At 42.7% G+C, this 21,324-nt stretch overlaps 1 long non-coding RNA gene across 12 annotated transcripts in view; it reads left to right on the forward strand.

Moving 5' to 3' along the window:
* Positions 1 to 11,973: 11,973 nt before the first annotated feature.
* LOC131273456 (uncharacterized) overlaps positions 11,974 to 21,324 on the forward strand; it is a 407,742-nt gene continuing 398,391 nt past the window's right edge. For 10 of the 12 annotated variants that reach the window (XR_011645847.1, XR_011645842.1, XR_011645846.1 and 7 more), the window contains exon 1: positions 12,702 to 13,011. This is a non-coding gene — a long non-coding RNA (uncharacterized lncRNA). The other 2 variants (XR_011645849.1, XR_011645848.1) reach the window with 2 other exon arrangements.

The following is a 21,324-nucleotide window of genomic DNA, read 5'->3' on the forward strand; positions in this document are numbered from 1 at the left end:
CCTGCTGAGGCTTCCCTCGGGGGCTCCAAAGGCGTGGAGGATGCACGACCCAGGAAGGGGCTCCAAAGGCGTGGAGGGCGCACGACCCAGGAAGGAGTCGCGGAGACAGGCTGATGGCACAAGTCTGGTCTATTGTGGAAGGGGATGCAGATTTATAGGATTGGGGAGTGGTGTGGCGGGTTCTGATTGGCTAGGGCAAATGCTGTTTCCATATAAGGCAATGTTCTGGCATTGGGCTAGTGATTGGCCAGTAGAGCATGTGCTAACTATTGATAGGCTGACACTGTTACTAAGCTGATAGGTGGTTGTAAGCTGTTGCTGGGCAAACAGCGTACTAAGAGATTAGGTTTAAGGGAGGGGGGAGGGGAAGTGAGAGCTGGGCTGGGCGGGAGATAGGAAGGGGGAGGGCGGTGCTGGCTAGCCATTAGCAGCAAAGGCCTAGTCAGGCGTGGTCACCTTGTCTAGGCCCAGTGGGCAGAGGCGGTGTCACCTCTTGCCGCACTGTTTGCCACTGAGGCAAGCCAGGTGCCCCTCCTCCCACAGGTAGAGTCAATATTTTTAAGGTCTTATAGAAAATCATAGAAAGATATTTTGTATATATTTATGAACATTTTCTACTCCTAGAAGAGCATGCAAAATGCTTAAGAAGGACAAAACTGAGCAGCCCATACTGCCTGGTTCCAATTCTTATTATAAATCTACAATAATTGATAGAGTTTGATGTTGGTACACAGAAAAACTGGGAAAAAAGAGAGTTCATATGTAGATCCATTAAAATATGTTCAAGTGAACATAATCCTTTCAAAATATGGAAATGGAACAACTGGATGGCCATATGAAAATAAATAAAGACATAAACTTTACAGCTTACACACAAATTCTCCTAAAATAGTTTATATGTGAATGTAAGAAGCAAAATGAGGAAAACGGACTTTGGCCCAGTGGTTAGGCTCTACCATATGGGAGGTCCGCGGTACAAGCCCCGGGCCTCCTTGACCCGTGTGGAGCTGGCCATGCGCAGTGCTGATGCGCGCAAGGAGTGCCGTGCCACGCAGGGGTGTCCCCCGCATGGGGGAGCCCCACACGCAAGGAGTGCGCCCGTGAGGAGGGCCACCCAGCATGAAAAGAAAGAGCAGCCTGCCCAGGAATGGCGCCGCCCACACTTCCCGTGCCGCTGACGCCAACAGAAGCGGACAAAGAAACAAGACGCAGCAAACAGACACCAAGAACAGACAACCAGGGGGGGGGGGGGGGGAATTAAAGAAATAAATAAATCTTAAAAAAAAAAAAAAAAGAAGCAAAATGATTTTTTAAAGAAAGTGAGTTTCCAACAGAAGAATGACCTCGTGCTTGCTGATGAGTTTTTATATGCAACATCTAAAAGTCATGAAAAGAAAAAATGGCAATGGGACTTCATCTGAAAAGTTAAAAGTTCTACTTTGTAGAAGACACTGCTAATTGAATGAAAGACCTCAATCCTGCACTGGGAGTAAGTTTTGTAAGATACATATATTTTGTACCAAAATATACAAAAGCCCTACAGAGCTCAATAAAAAGAAAACAAACCACACAACTAAGAAATTGGAAAATGACTGAACAGACCCCTCAGTAAATTAGGTATACAGTTGACAAATAAGCACACATAAAGACACTTATCATTTGTCATTATTGAAAAGTAACTTAAAACAACAATGAGAGATACTACCCACCCACTGGAATGGCTAACAGCCAAAGAACAGACAATCCAACTGCTAGCAATGATGTGGGACAACAGGAACTCTCATTCCTTGCTGGAGGGAATGCAAATGGTACAGCCACTTTGGAAGACATTTTAGCATGATTACTAAGGTCAACTTATCTCAGTATGTGACTCATTAATCACACTCCTAGGCATGTACTCAAGTTTGTTTGACAACTAATGTCCACACACACAAAAATCCAGCACTGATATATTTATAGCAACTTTTAGTTATAATAACTACAAGTTGGAGAAACCAAGATGTCCTTCACTAGGTGAATGGATAACCAAACTGTGGTACAACTACACCCATATAGTTACTCAGCAGTAAAAAGGAAAGTGTTATCCTGCCACAGAAGGACATGGATGCATCACAAATTCATATTGTTAAGAGAAAGAGGCTGCTCAGTTAGGATTACATAATGCATGACAAGGTCACGCCTGCTTGTTGATGGGGTATGATGTTAAGGGTCTCTTTGCACACAACAAAACTAGGTGCTCCAAAATCTGTGAAATTAAAAAATTCAGATATCTGCTGAACTGTCATTTTGTCTTCCTTTAAGATCTGAATTGCAGTGGGGAAAAGAGATGATATGAAGTAGTTACTCTCAAATCTCAGCATCACAAAATGAGTTAGGCCCTGGCCCAGCTGCTAGAGAGGTAAATAGACAGTTGAACAAACAGAAATATTCTTGCCATCTTGTCTCTTACATTATTGCAAGATAAAGAAATACAAAAAACACTGTGGCAACTGTTTTGAGTTTCTTCAAGTTTCCAGAGTTAGAACAATTTCAGGTCTCTGGCTGGGCCTTTCTTAGTTGAGAAATGTGGGTCCATAGTTCAACATCCTGTACTTTAGTTATAGTACTAGAAGTTAGATGAACTTGGTAGGGGTTCTTTTTATTAATGAGGGTCTGTCACCTTGATGGAGCACCACACCTTGCCAAAATGTTTCCCTCATTCCAAATAGGAATGCTGTCATTTTAAGTCTTTGCTTCTCATTCTATATACACACCGCAGGAATGAATACTCTACATTCTGATGCTATGAGATTATTTATTCTATATATTTCAAAAAAGTGAGACTACAATACTTGTCCTTTGTGTCTGGTTTATTTCACTCAATAGGACGTCTTCCAAGTTCATCCATATTGTCACACGTATCATGAATTCATTCCTTTGTACAGCTGAATAATATTCCATTGTATGTCTATTCTGTTATACATTTTATTTATCCATCCATTGAGGGAAACTTGTGTTGCTTCCATCATTTGGCAATTGTGAATAGTGCTGCTATGAACACCGGTGTTCAAATATCTTTTTGAGATGCTGCTTTCAATTCTTTGGGGTATATATCTAGTAGTCCAGTTGCCAGATCATTTGATAATTCTATGTTTTGCTTTCGGAGGAGCCATCAATCTGTCATCCATGGTGGCTACACCGTTTTGCATTGCCACATTCCTCCAACACTTTTACTTTCCATGTGGTTTAATAAAATAAGAGGTGGCCAAATCACGTGTAAGAAGGATGCTCCCTGGAGGCTCCCTTCTGACAGCAGGCCCAGGAAGCAAATGCTGAGATGGGAGGGCCACATGGGGAAGGAGACTCGCTCACCAGTCACCTCAGGAGAGACCCCCATCTGGGAAGACTTGGATTAGAGGGGGACCAATGTCTCCACAGAAAATCCATGAAATTTTCAGAAACTGCCAGTCCCAACAGATTTCTCCCAAGATCCTCTGACTGTCATGCAGGTCAATTTGGTGAGACGCTGCAGAAGTCCAGTGCCCCTGCTTACCTTGAGGAAAGGGGAACCCATGGGGGGGGGGAGCCTTCCTGTGATGCCTGTGGCAGGATCCTGCTTCCCAAGGGCAGAAAGAAACACTTAGGAGAATGAGCCCACCAGGCTGTGGGTACAGGAGCCCTCTAATGGCATGGCGCCCACCACTGTGCCTGACATGCTCTGTGCAGGGGAGGGGTGAGGTCAGAGCACCGCTTGATCCTCTGGGCTTGCTGTAGCTTCAGGTGGGGCTCAGAGAGGCCAGAGCACAGGGGCTGGTCTCCTTTGCCTGACATCAGCCACATCCCTTTCATTAATGCACTTTCTATTTATACAAAGAGCAAAGCAAGAGAGCCCTGTTGCATAGAGCCTTGCTGGTCTCCCCCATGGCAGCCCAATGACAGTCTTCCCTGTGACATCAGGACAGCTTCCCTGAGGACCCCAATACAGCCTCCTCTGGCTCTTCTTTCAGAGCTAAGCTCCTTAGAAACAGTCCCATGCAGTCCCTCTCCAGACCTATTCATCTCTATTTCAGCCCTCGGTGTGTCTGAACTTGCTGAACCCTAGCCAACCACTCCAGTGGAACAACTCTCCTATGGGTATTCCAATTACGTTCAAATTCTCACATGCAGAGGCCACTTTCTTTATCATGCTTGAACTTTCCTTCCTGATTTTTCAGCAGTTTTACAGATTTGATTATGTCTTCCCCTTCTGCTATCTTGGCTTCACCAGGCTTGGGCTTGGGGCTCCCTGCTAATTTTCTTTCATACATCTCAGTGTCCTCTTCTTCTGTTAGCTGTTTACATGTTGATGCTCCACAAGGTTCAATCTTCTTCTCACTTTCCTTCTCATCGGCCCTAGTCTATTTCATTGACCACATCCAAACCTATTGTTTCAAGCGGGATGCCAAGGACACTTAACTTTTCCTATCTAGCCCAGATCTCTCCCCTGAGCCCCACATGTGAATTTATCACTTGTCTTTCATAAATCCCTCAAACTAAGGCTGTTACCCCACAGTTCTACACCATTTTCTTTTTCAGTATGAATGTCACCACCCCATGCCCAATTCTCTAAGCCAGAAACCAGATGATTTCCTTTATATTTCCCACTCTATCATTCTGAAATACAATTAGTCTGATATTGTGTCAATACTACTTCCTAAATATATCTTCTCAATTCCACCCCACCTCCCCATTTCTCATTGTAGACTTAGTCCAGTATTTCATCACTGATAGCTGGGATTATTGTCACAAGCTTCCAAATATTTTCTCCACTTCCGGTCCAGCCTCCTTCAAACTTATCTTCTACACTGCAGCTAGGACATGATAAAATGCAAAATATTTCTTATCTAAAACCATTCAATTATTTATATAGTTTGCATAATAAAATTCAAATCCTTCCAGCATTTTAGAACAGAAATCTCCAAAATGGCCATGATCCACCTCTACGACTCATCTGTGAACCACCCTACAGAATTATCTTACACTAAAGGTCAGCATATTCTAAAGTGTTCCAAGGAGCACTTGTTCCAGATATTAATAAAATTCTGGTCTAATAAGTTTGTGAACACGGGGAAATGGACTTAAACACAGTGATGGGCAGGGAGTGTAAACTATAATGTAAACTCTAATATACTTTAGTGGCAATGCTCCAAAATGTGTTCATCAATTGTAATAAATATACCACACTAAGGGAGGATGTTGTTAATGTGGGGAAATGTGGAAAGGGTTGGGAGAGGGACATATCAGAATCCCCTCTATGTTTTTTTGTAACATTTATGTGGTCTAAGTACCTTTTTTAAAATTTAAAAGTATATTTTAAAAAAAAATAAACACAGTAATGGGCATTGGGGATATCCAAATAAGGAACAGAGAAGATACAGTTTGAGTGCTGAACTCCTGTTTTTCACTGAATAGCTACTAACACCTGAAGGCATTCAGTTTGGGAAATGTTACTGAAAGCATTTGGGAAAACCTAAAGTTCCAACAATATGCTCTACTCTCCTATTTCTTCACCTCTGCCTGGTGAGCCATCCATTCATTCAGTCATTCATTTGTTCATACACTCCAAAACAATCACTGGAAATCAACTAGTATATGCTTTACATTCAGGGGGAGAATACACTCCTGGGGAGCCAAACTTTGTAAACATATGATTAAAACAGTCAGGATAAGTGCTCTGAATTTTGGAGCATATTGTAAGTACCTGAGTTTGGCAGATCAATCGACAGCAAGCTTTCCCTCTCCTCCTTGACAGGGATATCCCTCAGATAGGTGTCAATGTTGTTTTTTTTTTTACTTTAGGTATTAAATCAAATCTTAGGTGTTAAATGAGCATATATTTACAGGTGTCATATCTTTCCCTTAGGTTGATCCTTGTATTGTTATGAAATCTCCCTCTCTGTAGAGGTGTAGGTAAAGTATATGTACATGTCATGAAAGGTAAGTTGGTATCAAATGAAATATGATTTTATATATTCTGGATGTTGCATTTTAACCCCATGGAAAACACAGGAAAAGGAAATGACAATATATCCATATGGGAAAAGGAAGGCAATCAATGTGGTACAATTCAAAACATCCAATACATATAATAGTAGGAAAAAAGGGTTGTGTTGAAAATGAATTGTTACCTTGGGACAAACTTTCTAGATAGAGTTAAGAAATTCATAATAATAATAATTTGAAAGAGTGGCAGAGTAAACTAGGCTGATGGGACAGAAGTGATGGTGAGAATATCCCAGATAGATTTTTTCATTATGTTCATGTACCTAATCAAGAAATCTAATATATTTTAATAAAATGCAGATTTCTGGTTCTCCACACCAAATCACTGATAAAAATATCTGGGTATAAGGTATAGAAAATAGTATTTTAAATATGTTTCCTACAAGATTTTCATGTATGATGAAGATCGAACCTTTCTGTTGGGAGACTGTAATGAATTCAATAATTGAAAGGTGCAGAATCCCTGACATAAGTCATATATATTGGCTTCTTCATTTTCCACTGACCACTAAAATATTACATACCTGGACCAGAGCTAACCTCCTGCCTCCATGTCTTTATCAAGTGATACTTTATAATTATAGTTTTGTTTTTTATTTACCAAGAAAGGGTTCTTATTTGCTAAAAAAATATATATCTTTTTTATTATTGTTCATTGTCTCTAATAACAGTTCTGTTATTTAATTATCCCTGTAAAAGCTACCACTTTCAGCATTCTTGCAACAGGAAAACTTTTTCTTAAGAATGGAATGTTTTCTTCTCTGTGAAAAACAAATATGTAATTGCTTTGTAGCCTGAGAGACTATTGAACATAAATGAGAAAAGCAGGGCTGCCCTGATGGAAGGGGCTGAGGGTGAGAACTGTGTACTCTGTTTCCTCCATGACTCCTGCACTAATTTCCTAGCTGCTGTAATGGATTCCATGTAATGGGTTGGCTTACCAGCAGGGATTTACAGACTCAAGGTTTCAGAGGCTAGAAGGCGTGTTTCCTCCCAGAGTCAGTGCTTCTATCTCACCAGCAATCTTGGTGCTCCTTGACTTTTCTGTCTTGTGCTGATGCATGTGGCTGCATCTTCTCCTTTCTCTTCTGGGCTCCCTTGCCTTCCAGCTTTAGGCTGCTCCCAGAGCTTCCTTTCCACATCCATTTGCTTTGCTTATAAGGACTTCAGCTACACTGGATTAAGGCCCATATATTCAAAGGTCCTATTGACAAAAGCGTTCACACCCACAGACCAGGGGTTGGAAGCTGAACATACCTTTTGTGGGGGACATTATGCAATCCCCAACACCAATGATACCCTCTGACCAATCACCTTTCCAATGGGACCCAGAAAGCAATCAAAAAATCATTAAGTGAAAAATCACTTTGGAAATCAGTATTTCAAATGTCCACAATTCTCACTTTGCTCTGAACACTAAGAAATTCAGTCAGATTTGATACAATTTGTATTAACTCTCTTTGTGAGAATGTTTACTTTTGCCTCCTTTATGGCTTTAACTTCTTTAGTGCTTAAGTTTCAAGAGAATTTCATACTTATTTCTATAAATATGTATTTGTGCATATACTAAAAAACCATTATGGAAAGATGGGGTACAAATAGTCCGAATATATAGTCATTACTGTTATCTTTATTGAAATCTTGTGAACTCAAATGGCTTCCATTACCTTACACTGGTTCTTCTGGGAAGATGGCAGACTAGCAAGACAGAGGACTCTTTTCTCTTCCAGAAAAATAGCTAGAGGACAGGCAGCAATGGCCTGGAAAGAAACTTCTAGGGTTCAGGACCCCCGGGGAGGGCTGGACACCACCCAGCAAAGAGAGGGGCAATGGAAAAGAACCATGGTGGCAAAACTGTGAGTACATGCTGCAGCTGCCAGGATCCACCCCACCATTTAGACACTTTGAATTCTCAGGCCTCAGGGCCACTGGCTACAAAGGGGGACCCACCTCCCAGAAGTGAGGAAAGAGCAACACAGCCTAAGGCTGGATGCTTTTGCCTGACACCTTTGGTCTGCTGTGCCCTTGAGCTCCTGCAGGCTGGGCATGGCCCTGCTATTGTTTGCCTGGGAGCCAGCAGGGGACTAAAGAGATCCAGGACTAAGGAGAGCTGACCCTCTCAATCGCCCTCTCTATTGACCAGGACAGACTCTTTGAATTAGGAGGCTCTTAGCCTCCAGGCAGGATCCTCTATCGCAGTGATCTGGCCTGGTGGATGCAAACACACTCAGACCAGGCTTTGAACTGAAGGGCTGACAAGGAGTGCCATCTGCTGGTGGACCAAGGAAAAGCATGCGGGGAACACAGTAAATAAGCAAGATAGGCATTTTCTGGTCTTTACAGCCTCCCTCCCCAAGGCCCTAGGAAGCAGGTCTGCAACACATTACTCTGCTCAGGGCCCAGATCTGAGCAACTAACAGGAACAATCCTAAAGACCCAGAACAAGTTGAACCAAGAATCAAGGACACCAGAAACACACAGCCTCCTGTCACTAAACCCCTGTGAAAGGAAAGTGAGCATCTGAGTAAACTCACCATCCAAATCAGATGCCTAGACACCAGGGAAAAGTTACAAGTCGTTCTGAGAAAAGAGAAGAAATGACCCAAGAAAAGGAATCTATCAAAGTCCCCAGAAGATACACAGGATTTCAGACAACTAACCAAGGAGATGCACACAAATTTCCAAAATCAAATTAATGCATTGAAAGATGATATGGATAAAAAGATAAAAGATATCAAGAAGACACCAAGTGGGCACAAAGAAGAAATTGGAAGCCTGAATAGAAAAGTAACAGAACTCATGGGAATGAAAGACACAATAGTGGGATAAAAAACAAATTAGAGGGCAGCAGTTGTAGCTCATGTGGTTGAGGATCTACTTCCCATGTACGAGGTCTCAGGTTTGATCCCTGGCACCTTCTAAAAACAAACAAATGAAAAAATGAACTCTCACTGTGGAGCAGATGTAGCTGAGTGGTTGGGCATCTGCTTACAATTCACAAGGTCCTGGGTTCAATTGCCAGTACCTCCTAAAGAGGAAACAAACAAAACAACAACAAAACATTAGAGGCATACAACAGCAAGTTTGAAATGACAGAAGAAACCATAAGTGATGCAGAAGACAGAACAGCAGAAATGGAAGAGAGAAAAGAACAAAGAGAAAAGAATGTGAACATTTGAGCTAGGTCTCAGGGAGTTGAATGATAATAGAAAACACAACCACATGCATGTCACGTCAGTTCCAGAAGGGGAAGAGAAGGGAAAAGGGGAGAAAGAGTATCTGAGGTAATAAGAGCTGAAAATTTCCCAACCCTCATGAAAGTAATGACCTTGCATGTCCAGGAAGCACAGTGTACCCCAATCAGAATAAATGTGAATTACCTACTCCAATAGGTCTATTCAGATTCATAGTAGGTCTAACAGGACTTCTCCAACTGCCAAATGTCAAAGATAAAGAGAAAATTCTGACAGCAGCCATGGAGAAGCAAACTATCACATACAATGGATGCCCAGAAAGAGTTATTGTGGATTTCTCATCAGAACTTGGAGAAGAGAAGACAATGGCATGATACAATTAGGATATTAAAAGAGAAAAACTGCCAGCTAAGAAATCTTTATCCAGCAAAACTGGCCTTCAAATATGAAGGTGCGTTTAAAATGCAAAGAAAACAGAAATTAGGAGAATTCATAACAATGATTCCATTTTGTAGGAAATATTAAAGGAAGCTTTACCACCTGACAGAAAAAGACAGGAGACAGAGGTTTGGAAGAGATTATAGAAGAAAGAATAGCAGAAAGGATAACCAAGAGAACAAAAATACAGACAGAAATAAGACATGACATATGAAAACCAAAGAAGAAAATGATAGAAGCAAATAATGCATTTACCATAATATCATTGAATGTGAATGGATTAAACTCCCCCATCAAAAGGTATAGGCTGGGAAGCAGACACGGCTCAACTGCTAGAGCATCTGTCAACCACATGGAGGGTCCAGGGTTCAATCCCCAGGGCCTCCTGACCTGTGCGGTAAGCTGGCCCACGTGCATTGTTGCTGCACTCAAGGAGTGCCCTGCCATGCATGGGTGCCCTGCGTAGCAGTGCCCCACGTGTAAGGAGAGCACCCCACAAGGAGAGCCACCCCATGTGAAAAAAAAAGTGCAGCTCGCCCAGGAGTGGCACTGCACACAGAGAGGTGACACAGCAAGATGACACAACAAAAAAAGAGACAGTTTTCCACTGCTGCCAGATAATGCAAGCAGACACAGAAGAACACACAGCAAATGGACACCTAGAGCAGAAATGGAGAGGGAAGGGGATGGAAATAAAATAAATCTTAAAAAAAAGATACAGGCTGACAGAATGGATGGAAAAACATGAGCCATCCATGTGCTGCCTACAAGAGACTCTCCTTAGAACCAGGGATAAAAACTGCCTGAAAGTGAAATCTTTGAAAAAGATACTCCATGCTAACAGTAACCAAAAAAGATCATGTCCTCTACACAAGTAAAAGAAAAAACCTGCAAACTTTGATGAGCGATTCTGCAGTTCTTTGGGATTTGAGGGTTCTATGACAATGGAAAGAGGCCACTGCCTCTTGTGGTTTAGAAAAGCCTGAGAGAAGAGAGAGAAGAGGCAGGAGGAGGAGGGGGAGGAGGGGGAGGAGGAACTGGAGGGAGGAGGGAGAAATGGGACATAAAGAATGGCAGCAAAGGTTCATGTGGTCAGAGAGGACCCTGCAAAGGCACTAGTAGAACAGGGGAAGCTTAAGTGAGCTAGGAGAAAACCCTCTGACCAGGTTCTGGACTAGAGCAGAAAAGAAAAATGCTTTAATTTGTTCTAGTGATGAAGACTAGCAAGAGACTTGCTCAACTGCAAAATTCCTTTTTCCTCCTAATTCACTCTTGATTATGTCTGTGTTGATAATACTTGTTTAACTTAATACCCTAGCCTTTAGCCATTTTTAGAACTAGAGAATCCTATTCCTTGAACAGGAACCAGTCAGGATTTTTGTGGCTCCTTTCCAATGTAGGCACACCTCCTTTTAGATGGCATGGAACTCTACCATCAGCAGGTGACAACTCAGAACGGTGCAGGTGAGAGAGATAGTAGAAAGAAAGTGTTCCTTTCAAGCACCAAGGAGCATTATGATTGAGAGTTTCTTTTTCCTCCACTTCACATTATATTTTTTTGTTAGGTGAAAGTGACATAACATAAAATTAACAATTTTAACAGTACATTCTGTGGCATTTAGTACTTTCACTATGTTGTGCATCAAATTTATCTAATTTCAGAACATTTTTATCCACTCCGAAGGAAACCTCATAGATCCAAAGGGAGTTCTTCCGCCTTCCCCACTCCCCTCAACCCCTGCCAGCCATTAATCACCGTTTTGTCTCTCTTTATTTGCATAGTATAGTGGGGGATGGGGGCGTGGGAACCTCATTTTTTTAATGTAACATTTTTTGTGCTCAAGGTAGCTTAAAAAAAAGGCAAGTAAAACTTTTTTTCAAGTTTCCATTTATATGATAGTTTTTTGACATTACAGGAATAATCTGTTTAGAGTGATTACACAAGTCCTGAAAGATGAGTTACTGACAGCTTGTCCCAAGTATTGCTCTAAAATATTCCAAGTGTTGGTTCACTTATAATCATAGCATTTCATAGTCTTAATTTCCCTTGAAGAGTTTCCACTTTAAAATCCTGTGTATCTTGGGAAACTACAATAATTCTGTTCATTTTAACTATTTTTATCATCTTGGGTCCTAGAATCATGACCTTTAGTTGAAAAGGAGCCAGTAACCATCTGTTTACAATGAGACGCCCCGTTCCCGTTCCCCCCCACCCAACGCACCCCCTGCTGCCCTTTATTGCGCTGCGCCCTGAGCTTCAGTCTTCTTTGATGTAGGAGAATATTGATCTCACAATAGGGGGCGCAGGCAGCTCTTCCCGGGAGGCGTCCCCACTCCTGGCCAGGGGGACCTGCGTGGCTGCCAGGCGCTAGCCGGATCTCGGGGGTGCGGAGACCCTCCTCCCGGAGGACGCAGGTAGGGGCCCCGAAGTCTAGTGGGACGGGAGCGCGCAGGAGCCCCGAGTGCGCGCGGGTCCGCCTCGGGCCGCTGCGGGGGTGGGGCTCCTGGCAAGGGCGTGGCCGGGCGCTCAGCCCAGCTGCTGGCCGCGCAGCCGCATCCCCACCGCTCAGCCCCGCCCCTGGGCGTTCAACCCGCCCCGAGGCCCCGCCCCCGAGGCCCCGCCCCCCGAGATTCCCCGTTCGCGTCCGACCGTTGACCTGGTGCTGCGGCCGGCTGAGGCGCCGCGGGGCCCCCGGTGTGCGGTGTGCGGGGATCCCCGCGGGGGACGCTTAGTGAGCGCCGGCCCGGAACCCTCAGGCGGAGCGCGCGGCCCCTCCTCAGACGCCCGCCTGCGCGGGCTCGGAGCCCGGGAAGTGTTTGGCGCCACCTGGCGGCGGCGGGGCGGGCGGCGGGGAGCGCCCGCGGGCCTGCGGGCGGGGCGGGGCGCGGGGCCGCGGGGCCGCCGGCAGCGCGGAAAAGCGGGCGAGCGGCCGTCCCCGCGCTGCGCTGAGGGCGCGCCCGGCCCGCGGCCGCCCAAGCTCCCGCTCGCTGGACGGTTGTGCGCGGCGGCCCCGCAGGCCCTGCCCTCTGCGTGCGGTTTGTCGCCAGGGGCGTGGGGGCGTCCTTGGCGGGGGAGCGGGGGCGTGGGCGGGGGGCTCCGGGCCTGCTTCAGTCTTTGGCATTTTTCCAGACACGGATAACTTGTTCATCTGTGACAGTTACTTGAGTGCAGTTACCTAGTTAGAGCTGCACCGCTGTTTACCATGTACCACCTCCTCTCATCCAAGCCCCGGGTGATAGGCGTTTGTATGTTTCTCCAGTTTTGGCGGCCGTGAACTTGCCGTGAACTTGCTGTGGGAATCATGGTACAGCAAGTCGTCTTGGATAGATACCGGGGAGTGGAACTAGCAAGAATGATGTAAGTTTATATTTTTAAGAAACTGACAAAATGTTTCCCAAAGTGGTAGCACCTTTTGGCATTCTCACTAGCAATGTATGAGAACTCCTGGTTTTCCACATCTTCGTGAACAGTTGGTATTATCTTTCTTGATTGTAGCCATTTTACTATGTCTATATGATAAGTCATAGCAGATTTTATTTTGTATTTCCCTACTGGTGAAAGAATTGAATGTTTCTTCTCTGGTGAAAGTATTATTTACATAGATTCCCATTTTTAAGTGCTGTTTGTTATTTTTTTTAACAAATCATTTTTATCGATACATATCAACAAAGCATACATACAGTTCACCGCACAATCAGTGGTTTTTGACACCATCACATAGTTGTGCATTCATCATCTCAATCTTATTAGAGCATTTTCTTAATTTCAATAATAATAAAAAGGTAAATCCATCCCATCTCCATCTGTGCTTCCCCTACTGTTCACAGCTCCCCTTTTTGGCTATTCTTGCACAGATACTTTTATTCCCCCCTCTATAAAATGATTTATAGTTACATTTTATATAAATGGAATCATACAGTATGTTATATAACATATTTAGTTCATAGCGATCCCGTATTTATTGTATTTGTTCTTTTGTGTCTGGTTTCCTTCACTCAACATAATGTCCTCCAGTTTCGTTGACGTTGTCAAATGTTTTAGGACTTTTTTTTAAGATTTATTTTTTATTTATTACTCTCCCCTTCCGCACCCCACCCCAGTTGTCTGCTCTCTGTGTCCATTTTCTGTGTGTTCTTCTTATGTCCACTGGTATTCTTGTCAGTGACACCCAGAATCTGTGCCTTATTTTGTTGCGTCATCTTGTTCTGTTAGCTCTCCATGTGTGTGGCACCACTCCTGGGCAGGCTGCACTTCCTTTCACGCTGGGCGGCTCTCCATATGGGGCGCACTCCTTGCACATGGGGCTCCTCTATGCGGGGGACACCCCTGCGTGCCACAGCACTCCTTGGGAAAATCAGCACTGTGCATGGGCCAGCTCATCACACAGATCAGGAGGCCCTGGGTTTGAACCTTGGACCTCCCATGTGGTAGGCAGACGCCCTATCTGTCTGGCCAAATCCGCTTGCCTATTTCTTCTTAAGTACTGGATAATATTCCATTGTGGGAATATACCACTGTTTGTTTATCTATTTGTCAGTTGATGGACACCTGGCTTCTTTCCAGCTTTTGACATCATGACTAGCACTGCTATGAACAGTGGTGTGCAGATGTGTATTTGTATCACTGCTTTCAATTCTGGGTGTAGACCCAATAGTGATAGTGCTGGGTCGCTGGCAAATCTATATTCAACTTCTTTTTTAAAAATATATATATATTTATTTATTTATTTCCCCTCATCCCCACCCTGCCCCAGTTGTCTGTTCTCTATGTCTATTTGCTGCATCTTCTTCTTTGTCCGCTTCTGTTGTTGTCAGTGGCGTGGGAATCTGTGTTTCTTTTTGTTGCGTCATCTTGTTGTGTCAGCTCTCCGTGTGTGCAGCACCATTCTTAAGCAGGCTGCACTTTCTTTTCCCCTGGGCAGCTCTCCTTATGGGGTGCACTCCTTGCACGTGGGGCTCCCCTAGCAGGGGACACCCCTGCGTGGCAGGGCACTCCTTGTGCATGTCAGCACTGCATGTGGGCCAGCTCCACACGGGTCAAGGAGGCCCGGGGTTTGAACTGCGGACCTTCCATGTGGTAGACGGATGCCCTAACCACTGGACCAAGTCCGCTTCCCTATATTCAGCTTCTTTAGGAACTGCCCAACAGTCCTCCACAGTGGCTGTACCATTCTGTATTTCCACCAATTGTGAGTAAGAGTTCCTATCTCTCCACATCCTCTCCAACATTTGTAGTTCTCTGACTTTTTAATAGTGGCCATTCTGATTGGTGTAAAAAGATATCTCTTAGTTATGATTTGCATTTCCCTAATCATTACTCATATTGAACACTTTTTCATGTTTTTTCTTGCCATTTGTATTTCTTCTTTGGACAAATATCTAGTCAAGTCTTTTGCCCATTTTTTAATTGAGTCTTTTTTAATTTTTGAGTTGTAACGTCTCTTTACATATCATGGATATTAATCCCTTATTGGACATGTGATTTCCAAGTATTTCCTTCTGCTGAGGCAGCTGCCTTTACACCCTTTTGACAAAGTCCTGTGAGGTATACACGTGTTTAATTTTGAGGAGGTCCCATTTATCTATTTTTTCTTTTGTTTCATGTGCTTTGGGTGTAAGGTCCAAGAAACCACCATGTAGCACAAGGTCTTTAAGATGTTTCCCTACACTTTCTTCAAGCAGTTTTTTTTTTTTTAAGATTTGTTTATGTATTTCTCTCCCCTTCCACCCCCCCCCACCCTGGTTGTCTGTTCTCCATGTGTATTTCCTGCATCTTCTTCTTTGTCCACTTCTGTTGTTGTCAGCAGCGTGGGAATCTGTGTTTCTTTTTGTTACATCATCTTACTGTGTCAGCTCTCCGTGTGTGCAGTGCCACTCCTGAGCAGGCTGCACTTACTTTCATGCTGGGCTGCTCTCCTTATGGGGCACACTCCTTGAGCATGGGGCTCCCCTACACAGGGGACACCCCTGCGTGGCATGGCACTCCTTGCGCACATCAGCACTCTGCATGGGCCAGCTCCACACGGGTCAAGGAGGCCCGAGTTTGAACTGCGGACCTCCCATATGGTAGATAGATGCCCTAACCACTAGGCCAAGTCTGCTTCCCTCTTCAAGCAGTTTTATGGTAGATATAAAAGTTTTACTTTTATATCTAGGTCTCTGATCCATTTTGAGTTGATTCTTGTATGGGATGTAAGATAGGGGTTCCATTCCATTCTTTTGATTATAGATATCCAGGTCTCCCAGCACCATTTATTGAAGGGACTTTTTCCCCATTAACATGGACTTGGTAGGTGTCTGAAAAACTAGTTGGCCGTGGAGGTGAGGGTTTATTTCTTGGCTCTAAATTCTATTATACTAATCGACGAGTCTCTCTTTATGCCGGTGCCTTGCTGTTTTGACCACTGTAGCTTTGTAATATGTTTCAAGGTCTGGCAGTGAAATTCCTCCCACGTTGCTCTTCTTTTTTTAGAATGCTTTTGATTACTTGGGTGCCTTTTCCCTTCCAAATGAATTTGGTAATTGCCTTTTCTATTTCTGTCAATTAGGCTGTTGGAATTTTGATTGGCATTACATTGAGTCTATAAATCAATTTAGGTTGGATTGATATCATCACGATATTTAGTCTTAGAGTACATGAACACGGAGTGTCATTCCATTTGTTTAGGTCATTTTAAATTTCTTTTGCCACTGTTTTGTAGTTTTCCACGTCTAGGTCCTATACTTCTTTGACTAAGTTGTTCCCTACATATTGAGTCTTTTTGTTGCTATTGTAAATGGAATCTTCCCCCTGATTTCTTCTCAGATTGTGTAATACTACTGTACAAGAACACTGATTTCTGTATGTGGATCTTGTATTCTGCCACTTTGCTGAACTCATTTATTATCTCAAGTAGCTCCGTTCCATACATTTCAGAATTTTCTAAATATAGGATCATGTCATCTGCTGGTAGTGCAAGTTTTATGTCCCCTTTTCCTATTTGGATGCCTTTAATTTTTTTTCTTCTCTAATTGCTCTAGCTAGAACCTGTAGTACAATGTTGAATAGCAATGGTGATCGGGGGAATCCTTGTCTTGTTCCTGATCTTAGGTGGAAAGCTTTCAACCTTTCCCCACTGAGTACAATGTTGGCTGTGGGTTTTTCATATATGCCTTTTATCCTACTGTGGCATTTCCCTTCTATTCATACCTTTTGAAGTCTTTTTTACCAAGAAAGAATGCTGGGTCCTGTCAAGTGCCTTTTCTGTGTCTATTGTAATCATCATGTTTTTTCCCTTCAATTTTTTTTTAATGTGGTGTATTATGTTGATGGCTTTTTAATGTTGCGCTAGCCTTGCATACCAGGAACAAATCCCCCTTGGTTGTGATGTGTAAGTCTTCGATAATGCTGCTGGATTCAATCTGTCAATATTTTGTTGAGAATTTTTGCATCTCTGTGTTCATTGAAGAGATGAGTCTGTACTTTTCTTTCCATGTAGTGTCTTTATCTGGCTTTGGTGTTAGGGTGATGTTGGTTTCATAAAGGGAGTGGGGTAATTTTCCCTCCTCTTCATCATGTTGGAAGAGTTTAAACAGGATTGTTGTTAATTCTTTTTGAAATGCTTGGTAGAATTCATCTCTGAAGTCATCTGGTCCTGAGCTTTTCCTTGTTGGGAGGTGTTTGATGATGAATTCAGTCTCTTTAAATGTGGTTGGTTTGTTAATTCTTGTATTTCTTGTAGCGTCAGTGTAGATTGGTTGTGCCTTTCTAGGAATTTGTCCATTTCTAGGTTGTCATTGTTGGCATACAGTTTCTCATAGTATCGTCTTTTGATTCTTTTTATTTCTGTGAGGTCATTCATTACTTCCCTCCTTGCATTTCTGATTGTATTTATTTGCCTATTTTTCTCCTTTGTTAATCTTGCTAGCGATTTGTCAGTTTTACTGACCTTCTCAAAAAGCAGCTTTTGGTTTTGATTTTATCTATTTTTTTGTTGTTTTTCTCAATTTCATTTATCTCTGTTTTACTCTTTATTATTTCTTTCCTTCTGCTTGCTTTGAGGATTGGTTTGTTGTTCTTTTTCCATTTTCTCTAGGTGTTCAGTTAAGTCTTTGAGTTTAGCACTTTCTACTTTTTTAACATAGGTGTTTAGGGCTATAAATTTCCCTCTCCAGACTGGCTTTGCTGTATCGGTTGCTGTTTTGGTAATTTGTGTTCTCATTTTTATTTGTCTACACATTTACTGATTTCACTTGCAATTTCTTCTTTGATCTACTGATCATTTAAGAGTGTGTTGTTTAGACTCCACAAGTTGCAAAGTTACCTTTTTCGTGTCTATTCTTGATTTCCAATTTTGTTCCATTATGCTCTAAGAAGGTCCTTTGTATAATTTCAATCTTTTCATATGTATTGAGACCGGCAGTGTGCCCTACATGTGGTGTATCCTGGTGAAGGATCCATGGGCACCTGAGAAGAATGTATAACCTGCTGCGTTTGGATGCAGCATTCTGTGTGTCTGTTAAGTCTAACTCATTTATTCTTTAAGTTCTCTGTTTCCTCGTTGATCTTCTGTCCAGTTGTTCTGTCTCATAATGTGAGTGGTGTATTAGACTCTCCAGTGATTATTGTACAGATGCCTGTTTCTCCCTTCAGTTTTGACAGAGTTTGTCTTATGTATTTTGGGGCACCCTGGTTAGGTGCATAAATATATCTTCCTGGTGGGTTGTCCTTTTTGTTAATATATAATGACCTTCTCTGACTCATAACTTTTTTTCACTTCAAGTCTGTTTTGTCCAATAATAGTATAGTTGTCCCTGCTCTTTTTTGGTTACTATTTGCATGGAGTGTCTTTTTCCAACTTTTTACTTCTAGCTGGTTTGTATCCGTGAGTCAAAGGTGGGTCTCTTATAAGCAGCATATGGATGGCTCATGTGTTTATTATCCATCCTGTCAATCTATATCTTTTGTTTGGTGTGTTTAATCCATTAACAATCGATGATAGGACTGTAAATGCATTGTTTACTTCCTACAATTTATTCTTTGCTTTTCATGTGTCATGTCATATTTTGGTCTGTCTTTTTTCTCTTGATTATCCTTTCTGCTCTTCTTTTTTCTCTACTCTCCTACAGGCTTTTCTCTTCTTTTTCTTTCAGGCTCTATGGCTTCCTTATTATTTTCTGCAATTTGGATTCTTTTTTACAAACTCTCTTAGTTTCTGTTAGTGGATATTTTATACTCACCTTCATATTTGGAGGACAGTTTTTTTGGGTGCAGAATTCTTGGCTGGCAGTTTTTCTCTTTCAGTCTCCTAATTCCACCGTAACCACTGTCTTCTCACCTGCATGGTTTCTGATGAGAAATCCACACTATTACTGGGCATCCCTTGTATGTGATGATTTGCTTCCATTACTGCTCTCAGAATTTTCTCTTTATCTTTGACATTTGACATTCTGAATAATATATGTTTTGGAGTATGTCTATTTGGATTTATTCTGATTAGGATAAGGTGGGCTTCTTAGACATGCAGGATCATTCCTTTTGTGAGCGTTGGGAAATTTTAACTATTCCCTTAAATACTCTTTCTAATCCTTTTCCCTTCTCTTCTCCTTCTGGAACTCCCATGACATGTATGTTGTTGTGTTTTCTGTTGTCATTCATCTCCTGGGCCTCTGCTCAATTTTTTTCTGCATTTATCCTCTCTCTGTTCTTTTCTCTCTTCAATTTCAGCTGTTCTGTCTTTGGTATCACTTATACTTTCTTCTGTCCTTTCAAGTCTGCCTGATTGTTGTAGACCTTTAATGTGTTTTTGATGTCACCTATTGTGTCTTTCATTCCCATGAGCTCTGTTGCTTTTCTGTTCCATATTTCAAATTCTATTTTTGCTTGGTCAACGTCTTCTTGATGTCATTCATCCCTTTAGCCATATTGTCTTTCAACTTATGAATTTAGTTTTGGAAATTGGTACGCATCTCATTAATTAGTTCTCTCAAATCCTGCATCTCTTCTGGGACTTTGAGATATTCCTTTTCCTGGGCTATGTCTTCCATTTTCTTCTTCTGGCTCATAAATTTTTGCTGATTCTAGGCACCTGATTTGTATGTAGTTTCCTCAGATGCTCAATTTCTTTGTCTTTTGTTGGGATTTAGTGGCAGGAGGCAGTGTGTTACTGTTGCTCTTTGATTCTTGATTCAGCCTGGATCATTAGGGTTGTCCCTGTTAGTTGCTCAAAGGTGTGCTCTGCACCCAGTAATGGGTTGCAGACCTACTTCCTAGGGCCTTGGGAGGAAAGCTATAAAGGTCAGAAAATGCCTCGTTTATTTTTTATTTTCTCACATGTACTACCTAGTTCTGCCAGCAGATGACACTCTTTGGCAGTCCTCTCAGTTCAATGCCTGTTTAGTGTTTTTGCTGTAACACAGCCTGGATCAATCTGAAAGGGTCCTGCCTGGAGCCTAAGAGCCTTGTAATTTGAACTTTCTTATAAAAAAGTCTCTAGCCTTCTCTGGCAACCCCCTCCCATTTTCTGGGTAAGAAATAGTCCCACTCCCTTCTGCATCTTCAACAATTAGTCCCCGTTCATCGAGGAGATTGAGAGGGTCATTTTTCTTTACTCCCTTGCAGCCTCCGAAGGCAAGCAATGGCAAGGCCTCCCTGGCCTGGAAGGGCCCGTGGGACAGAACAGGCCAAATTTGTGAGTCAAAACCCAAGTCAGCCTTAGATCTTGTTCCTCTCTTCCCTGTTTCCTGGGAATGTCCATCCTCAACAATCAGTGCCAGCTATAAGAGAGGGAGATTGAGAATGTTGGATTTCTCCAGGCCTGTTTAGTGTCCCAAGGTAGACAACAGTGTGGTCCCACTCAGCCTGGAAGGGCTGGTGGGACACAGCAGACCAGAACTGTGGGTCAGAAGCTGTCAGCCTTAGGCACTGCCCCTCTCTCTCCCCTTTCTGGGGATGGTAAATCCCTGGATACCCCTTTGTAGTCAGCTCAGAGGCCTTTGTGTCCTTTTTAAATTTATTTTTAAAAGATCCCTAGATTACATAAAATGTTACATTAAAAATATGAGAGATTCCCATATGCCCTACTCCCTACACCTCCCACTGTTCCCAACATTACCAACTTCTTGCACTAGTGTGCTACATTCATTACAATTGATGAACAGATTTTGAAGCATTGCAACTAAGTATGTATTATAGTTTACATTGTAGTTTACACTCTCTCGCACTGAATTCTGTAGGTTATGGCAGAATATATAATGGCCTGCGTATTAATCAGGCAAAGGGGTACTGATGTAAAATACCAGAAATTGGTTGTTTTTTAGCAAAGGGTATTTATTTGGGATAGGAGCTTACAGATAGCAGACCATAAAGCATAAGTTACTTCCCTCACCAAAGTCTATTTTCACGTGTTGGAGCAAGATGGCTGCTGACATCTGCAAGGGTTCAGGCTTCCTGTGTTTCTTCCCTTGCAGGGTATTGCTTCTCTCTGAGTTCAGGGTTCCTTGCTTCCCAGGGCTCCAGCTTCAGCATCAAACTCCAACATCAAAACTACAACATTAAGAACCCTTAACTCTGTCCTTTGCCTTGCCTTTTATCTGTGTGTCCCTGCTCACCAAAGGGTGGGGACTCAGTGCCCTTCTGGCACAAGTGTCTAACATAATTACCTAATCAAGTAAACCTATAAATCCAACATAA

Source organism: Dasypus novemcinctus, chromosome 15 (assembly GCF_030445035.2).
Source record: "Dasypus novemcinctus isolate mDasNov1 chromosome 15, mDasNov1.1.hap2, whole genome shotgun sequence".
Lineage (NCBI taxonomy): Eukaryota > Metazoa > Chordata > Mammalia > Cingulata > Dasypodidae > Dasypus > Dasypus novemcinctus.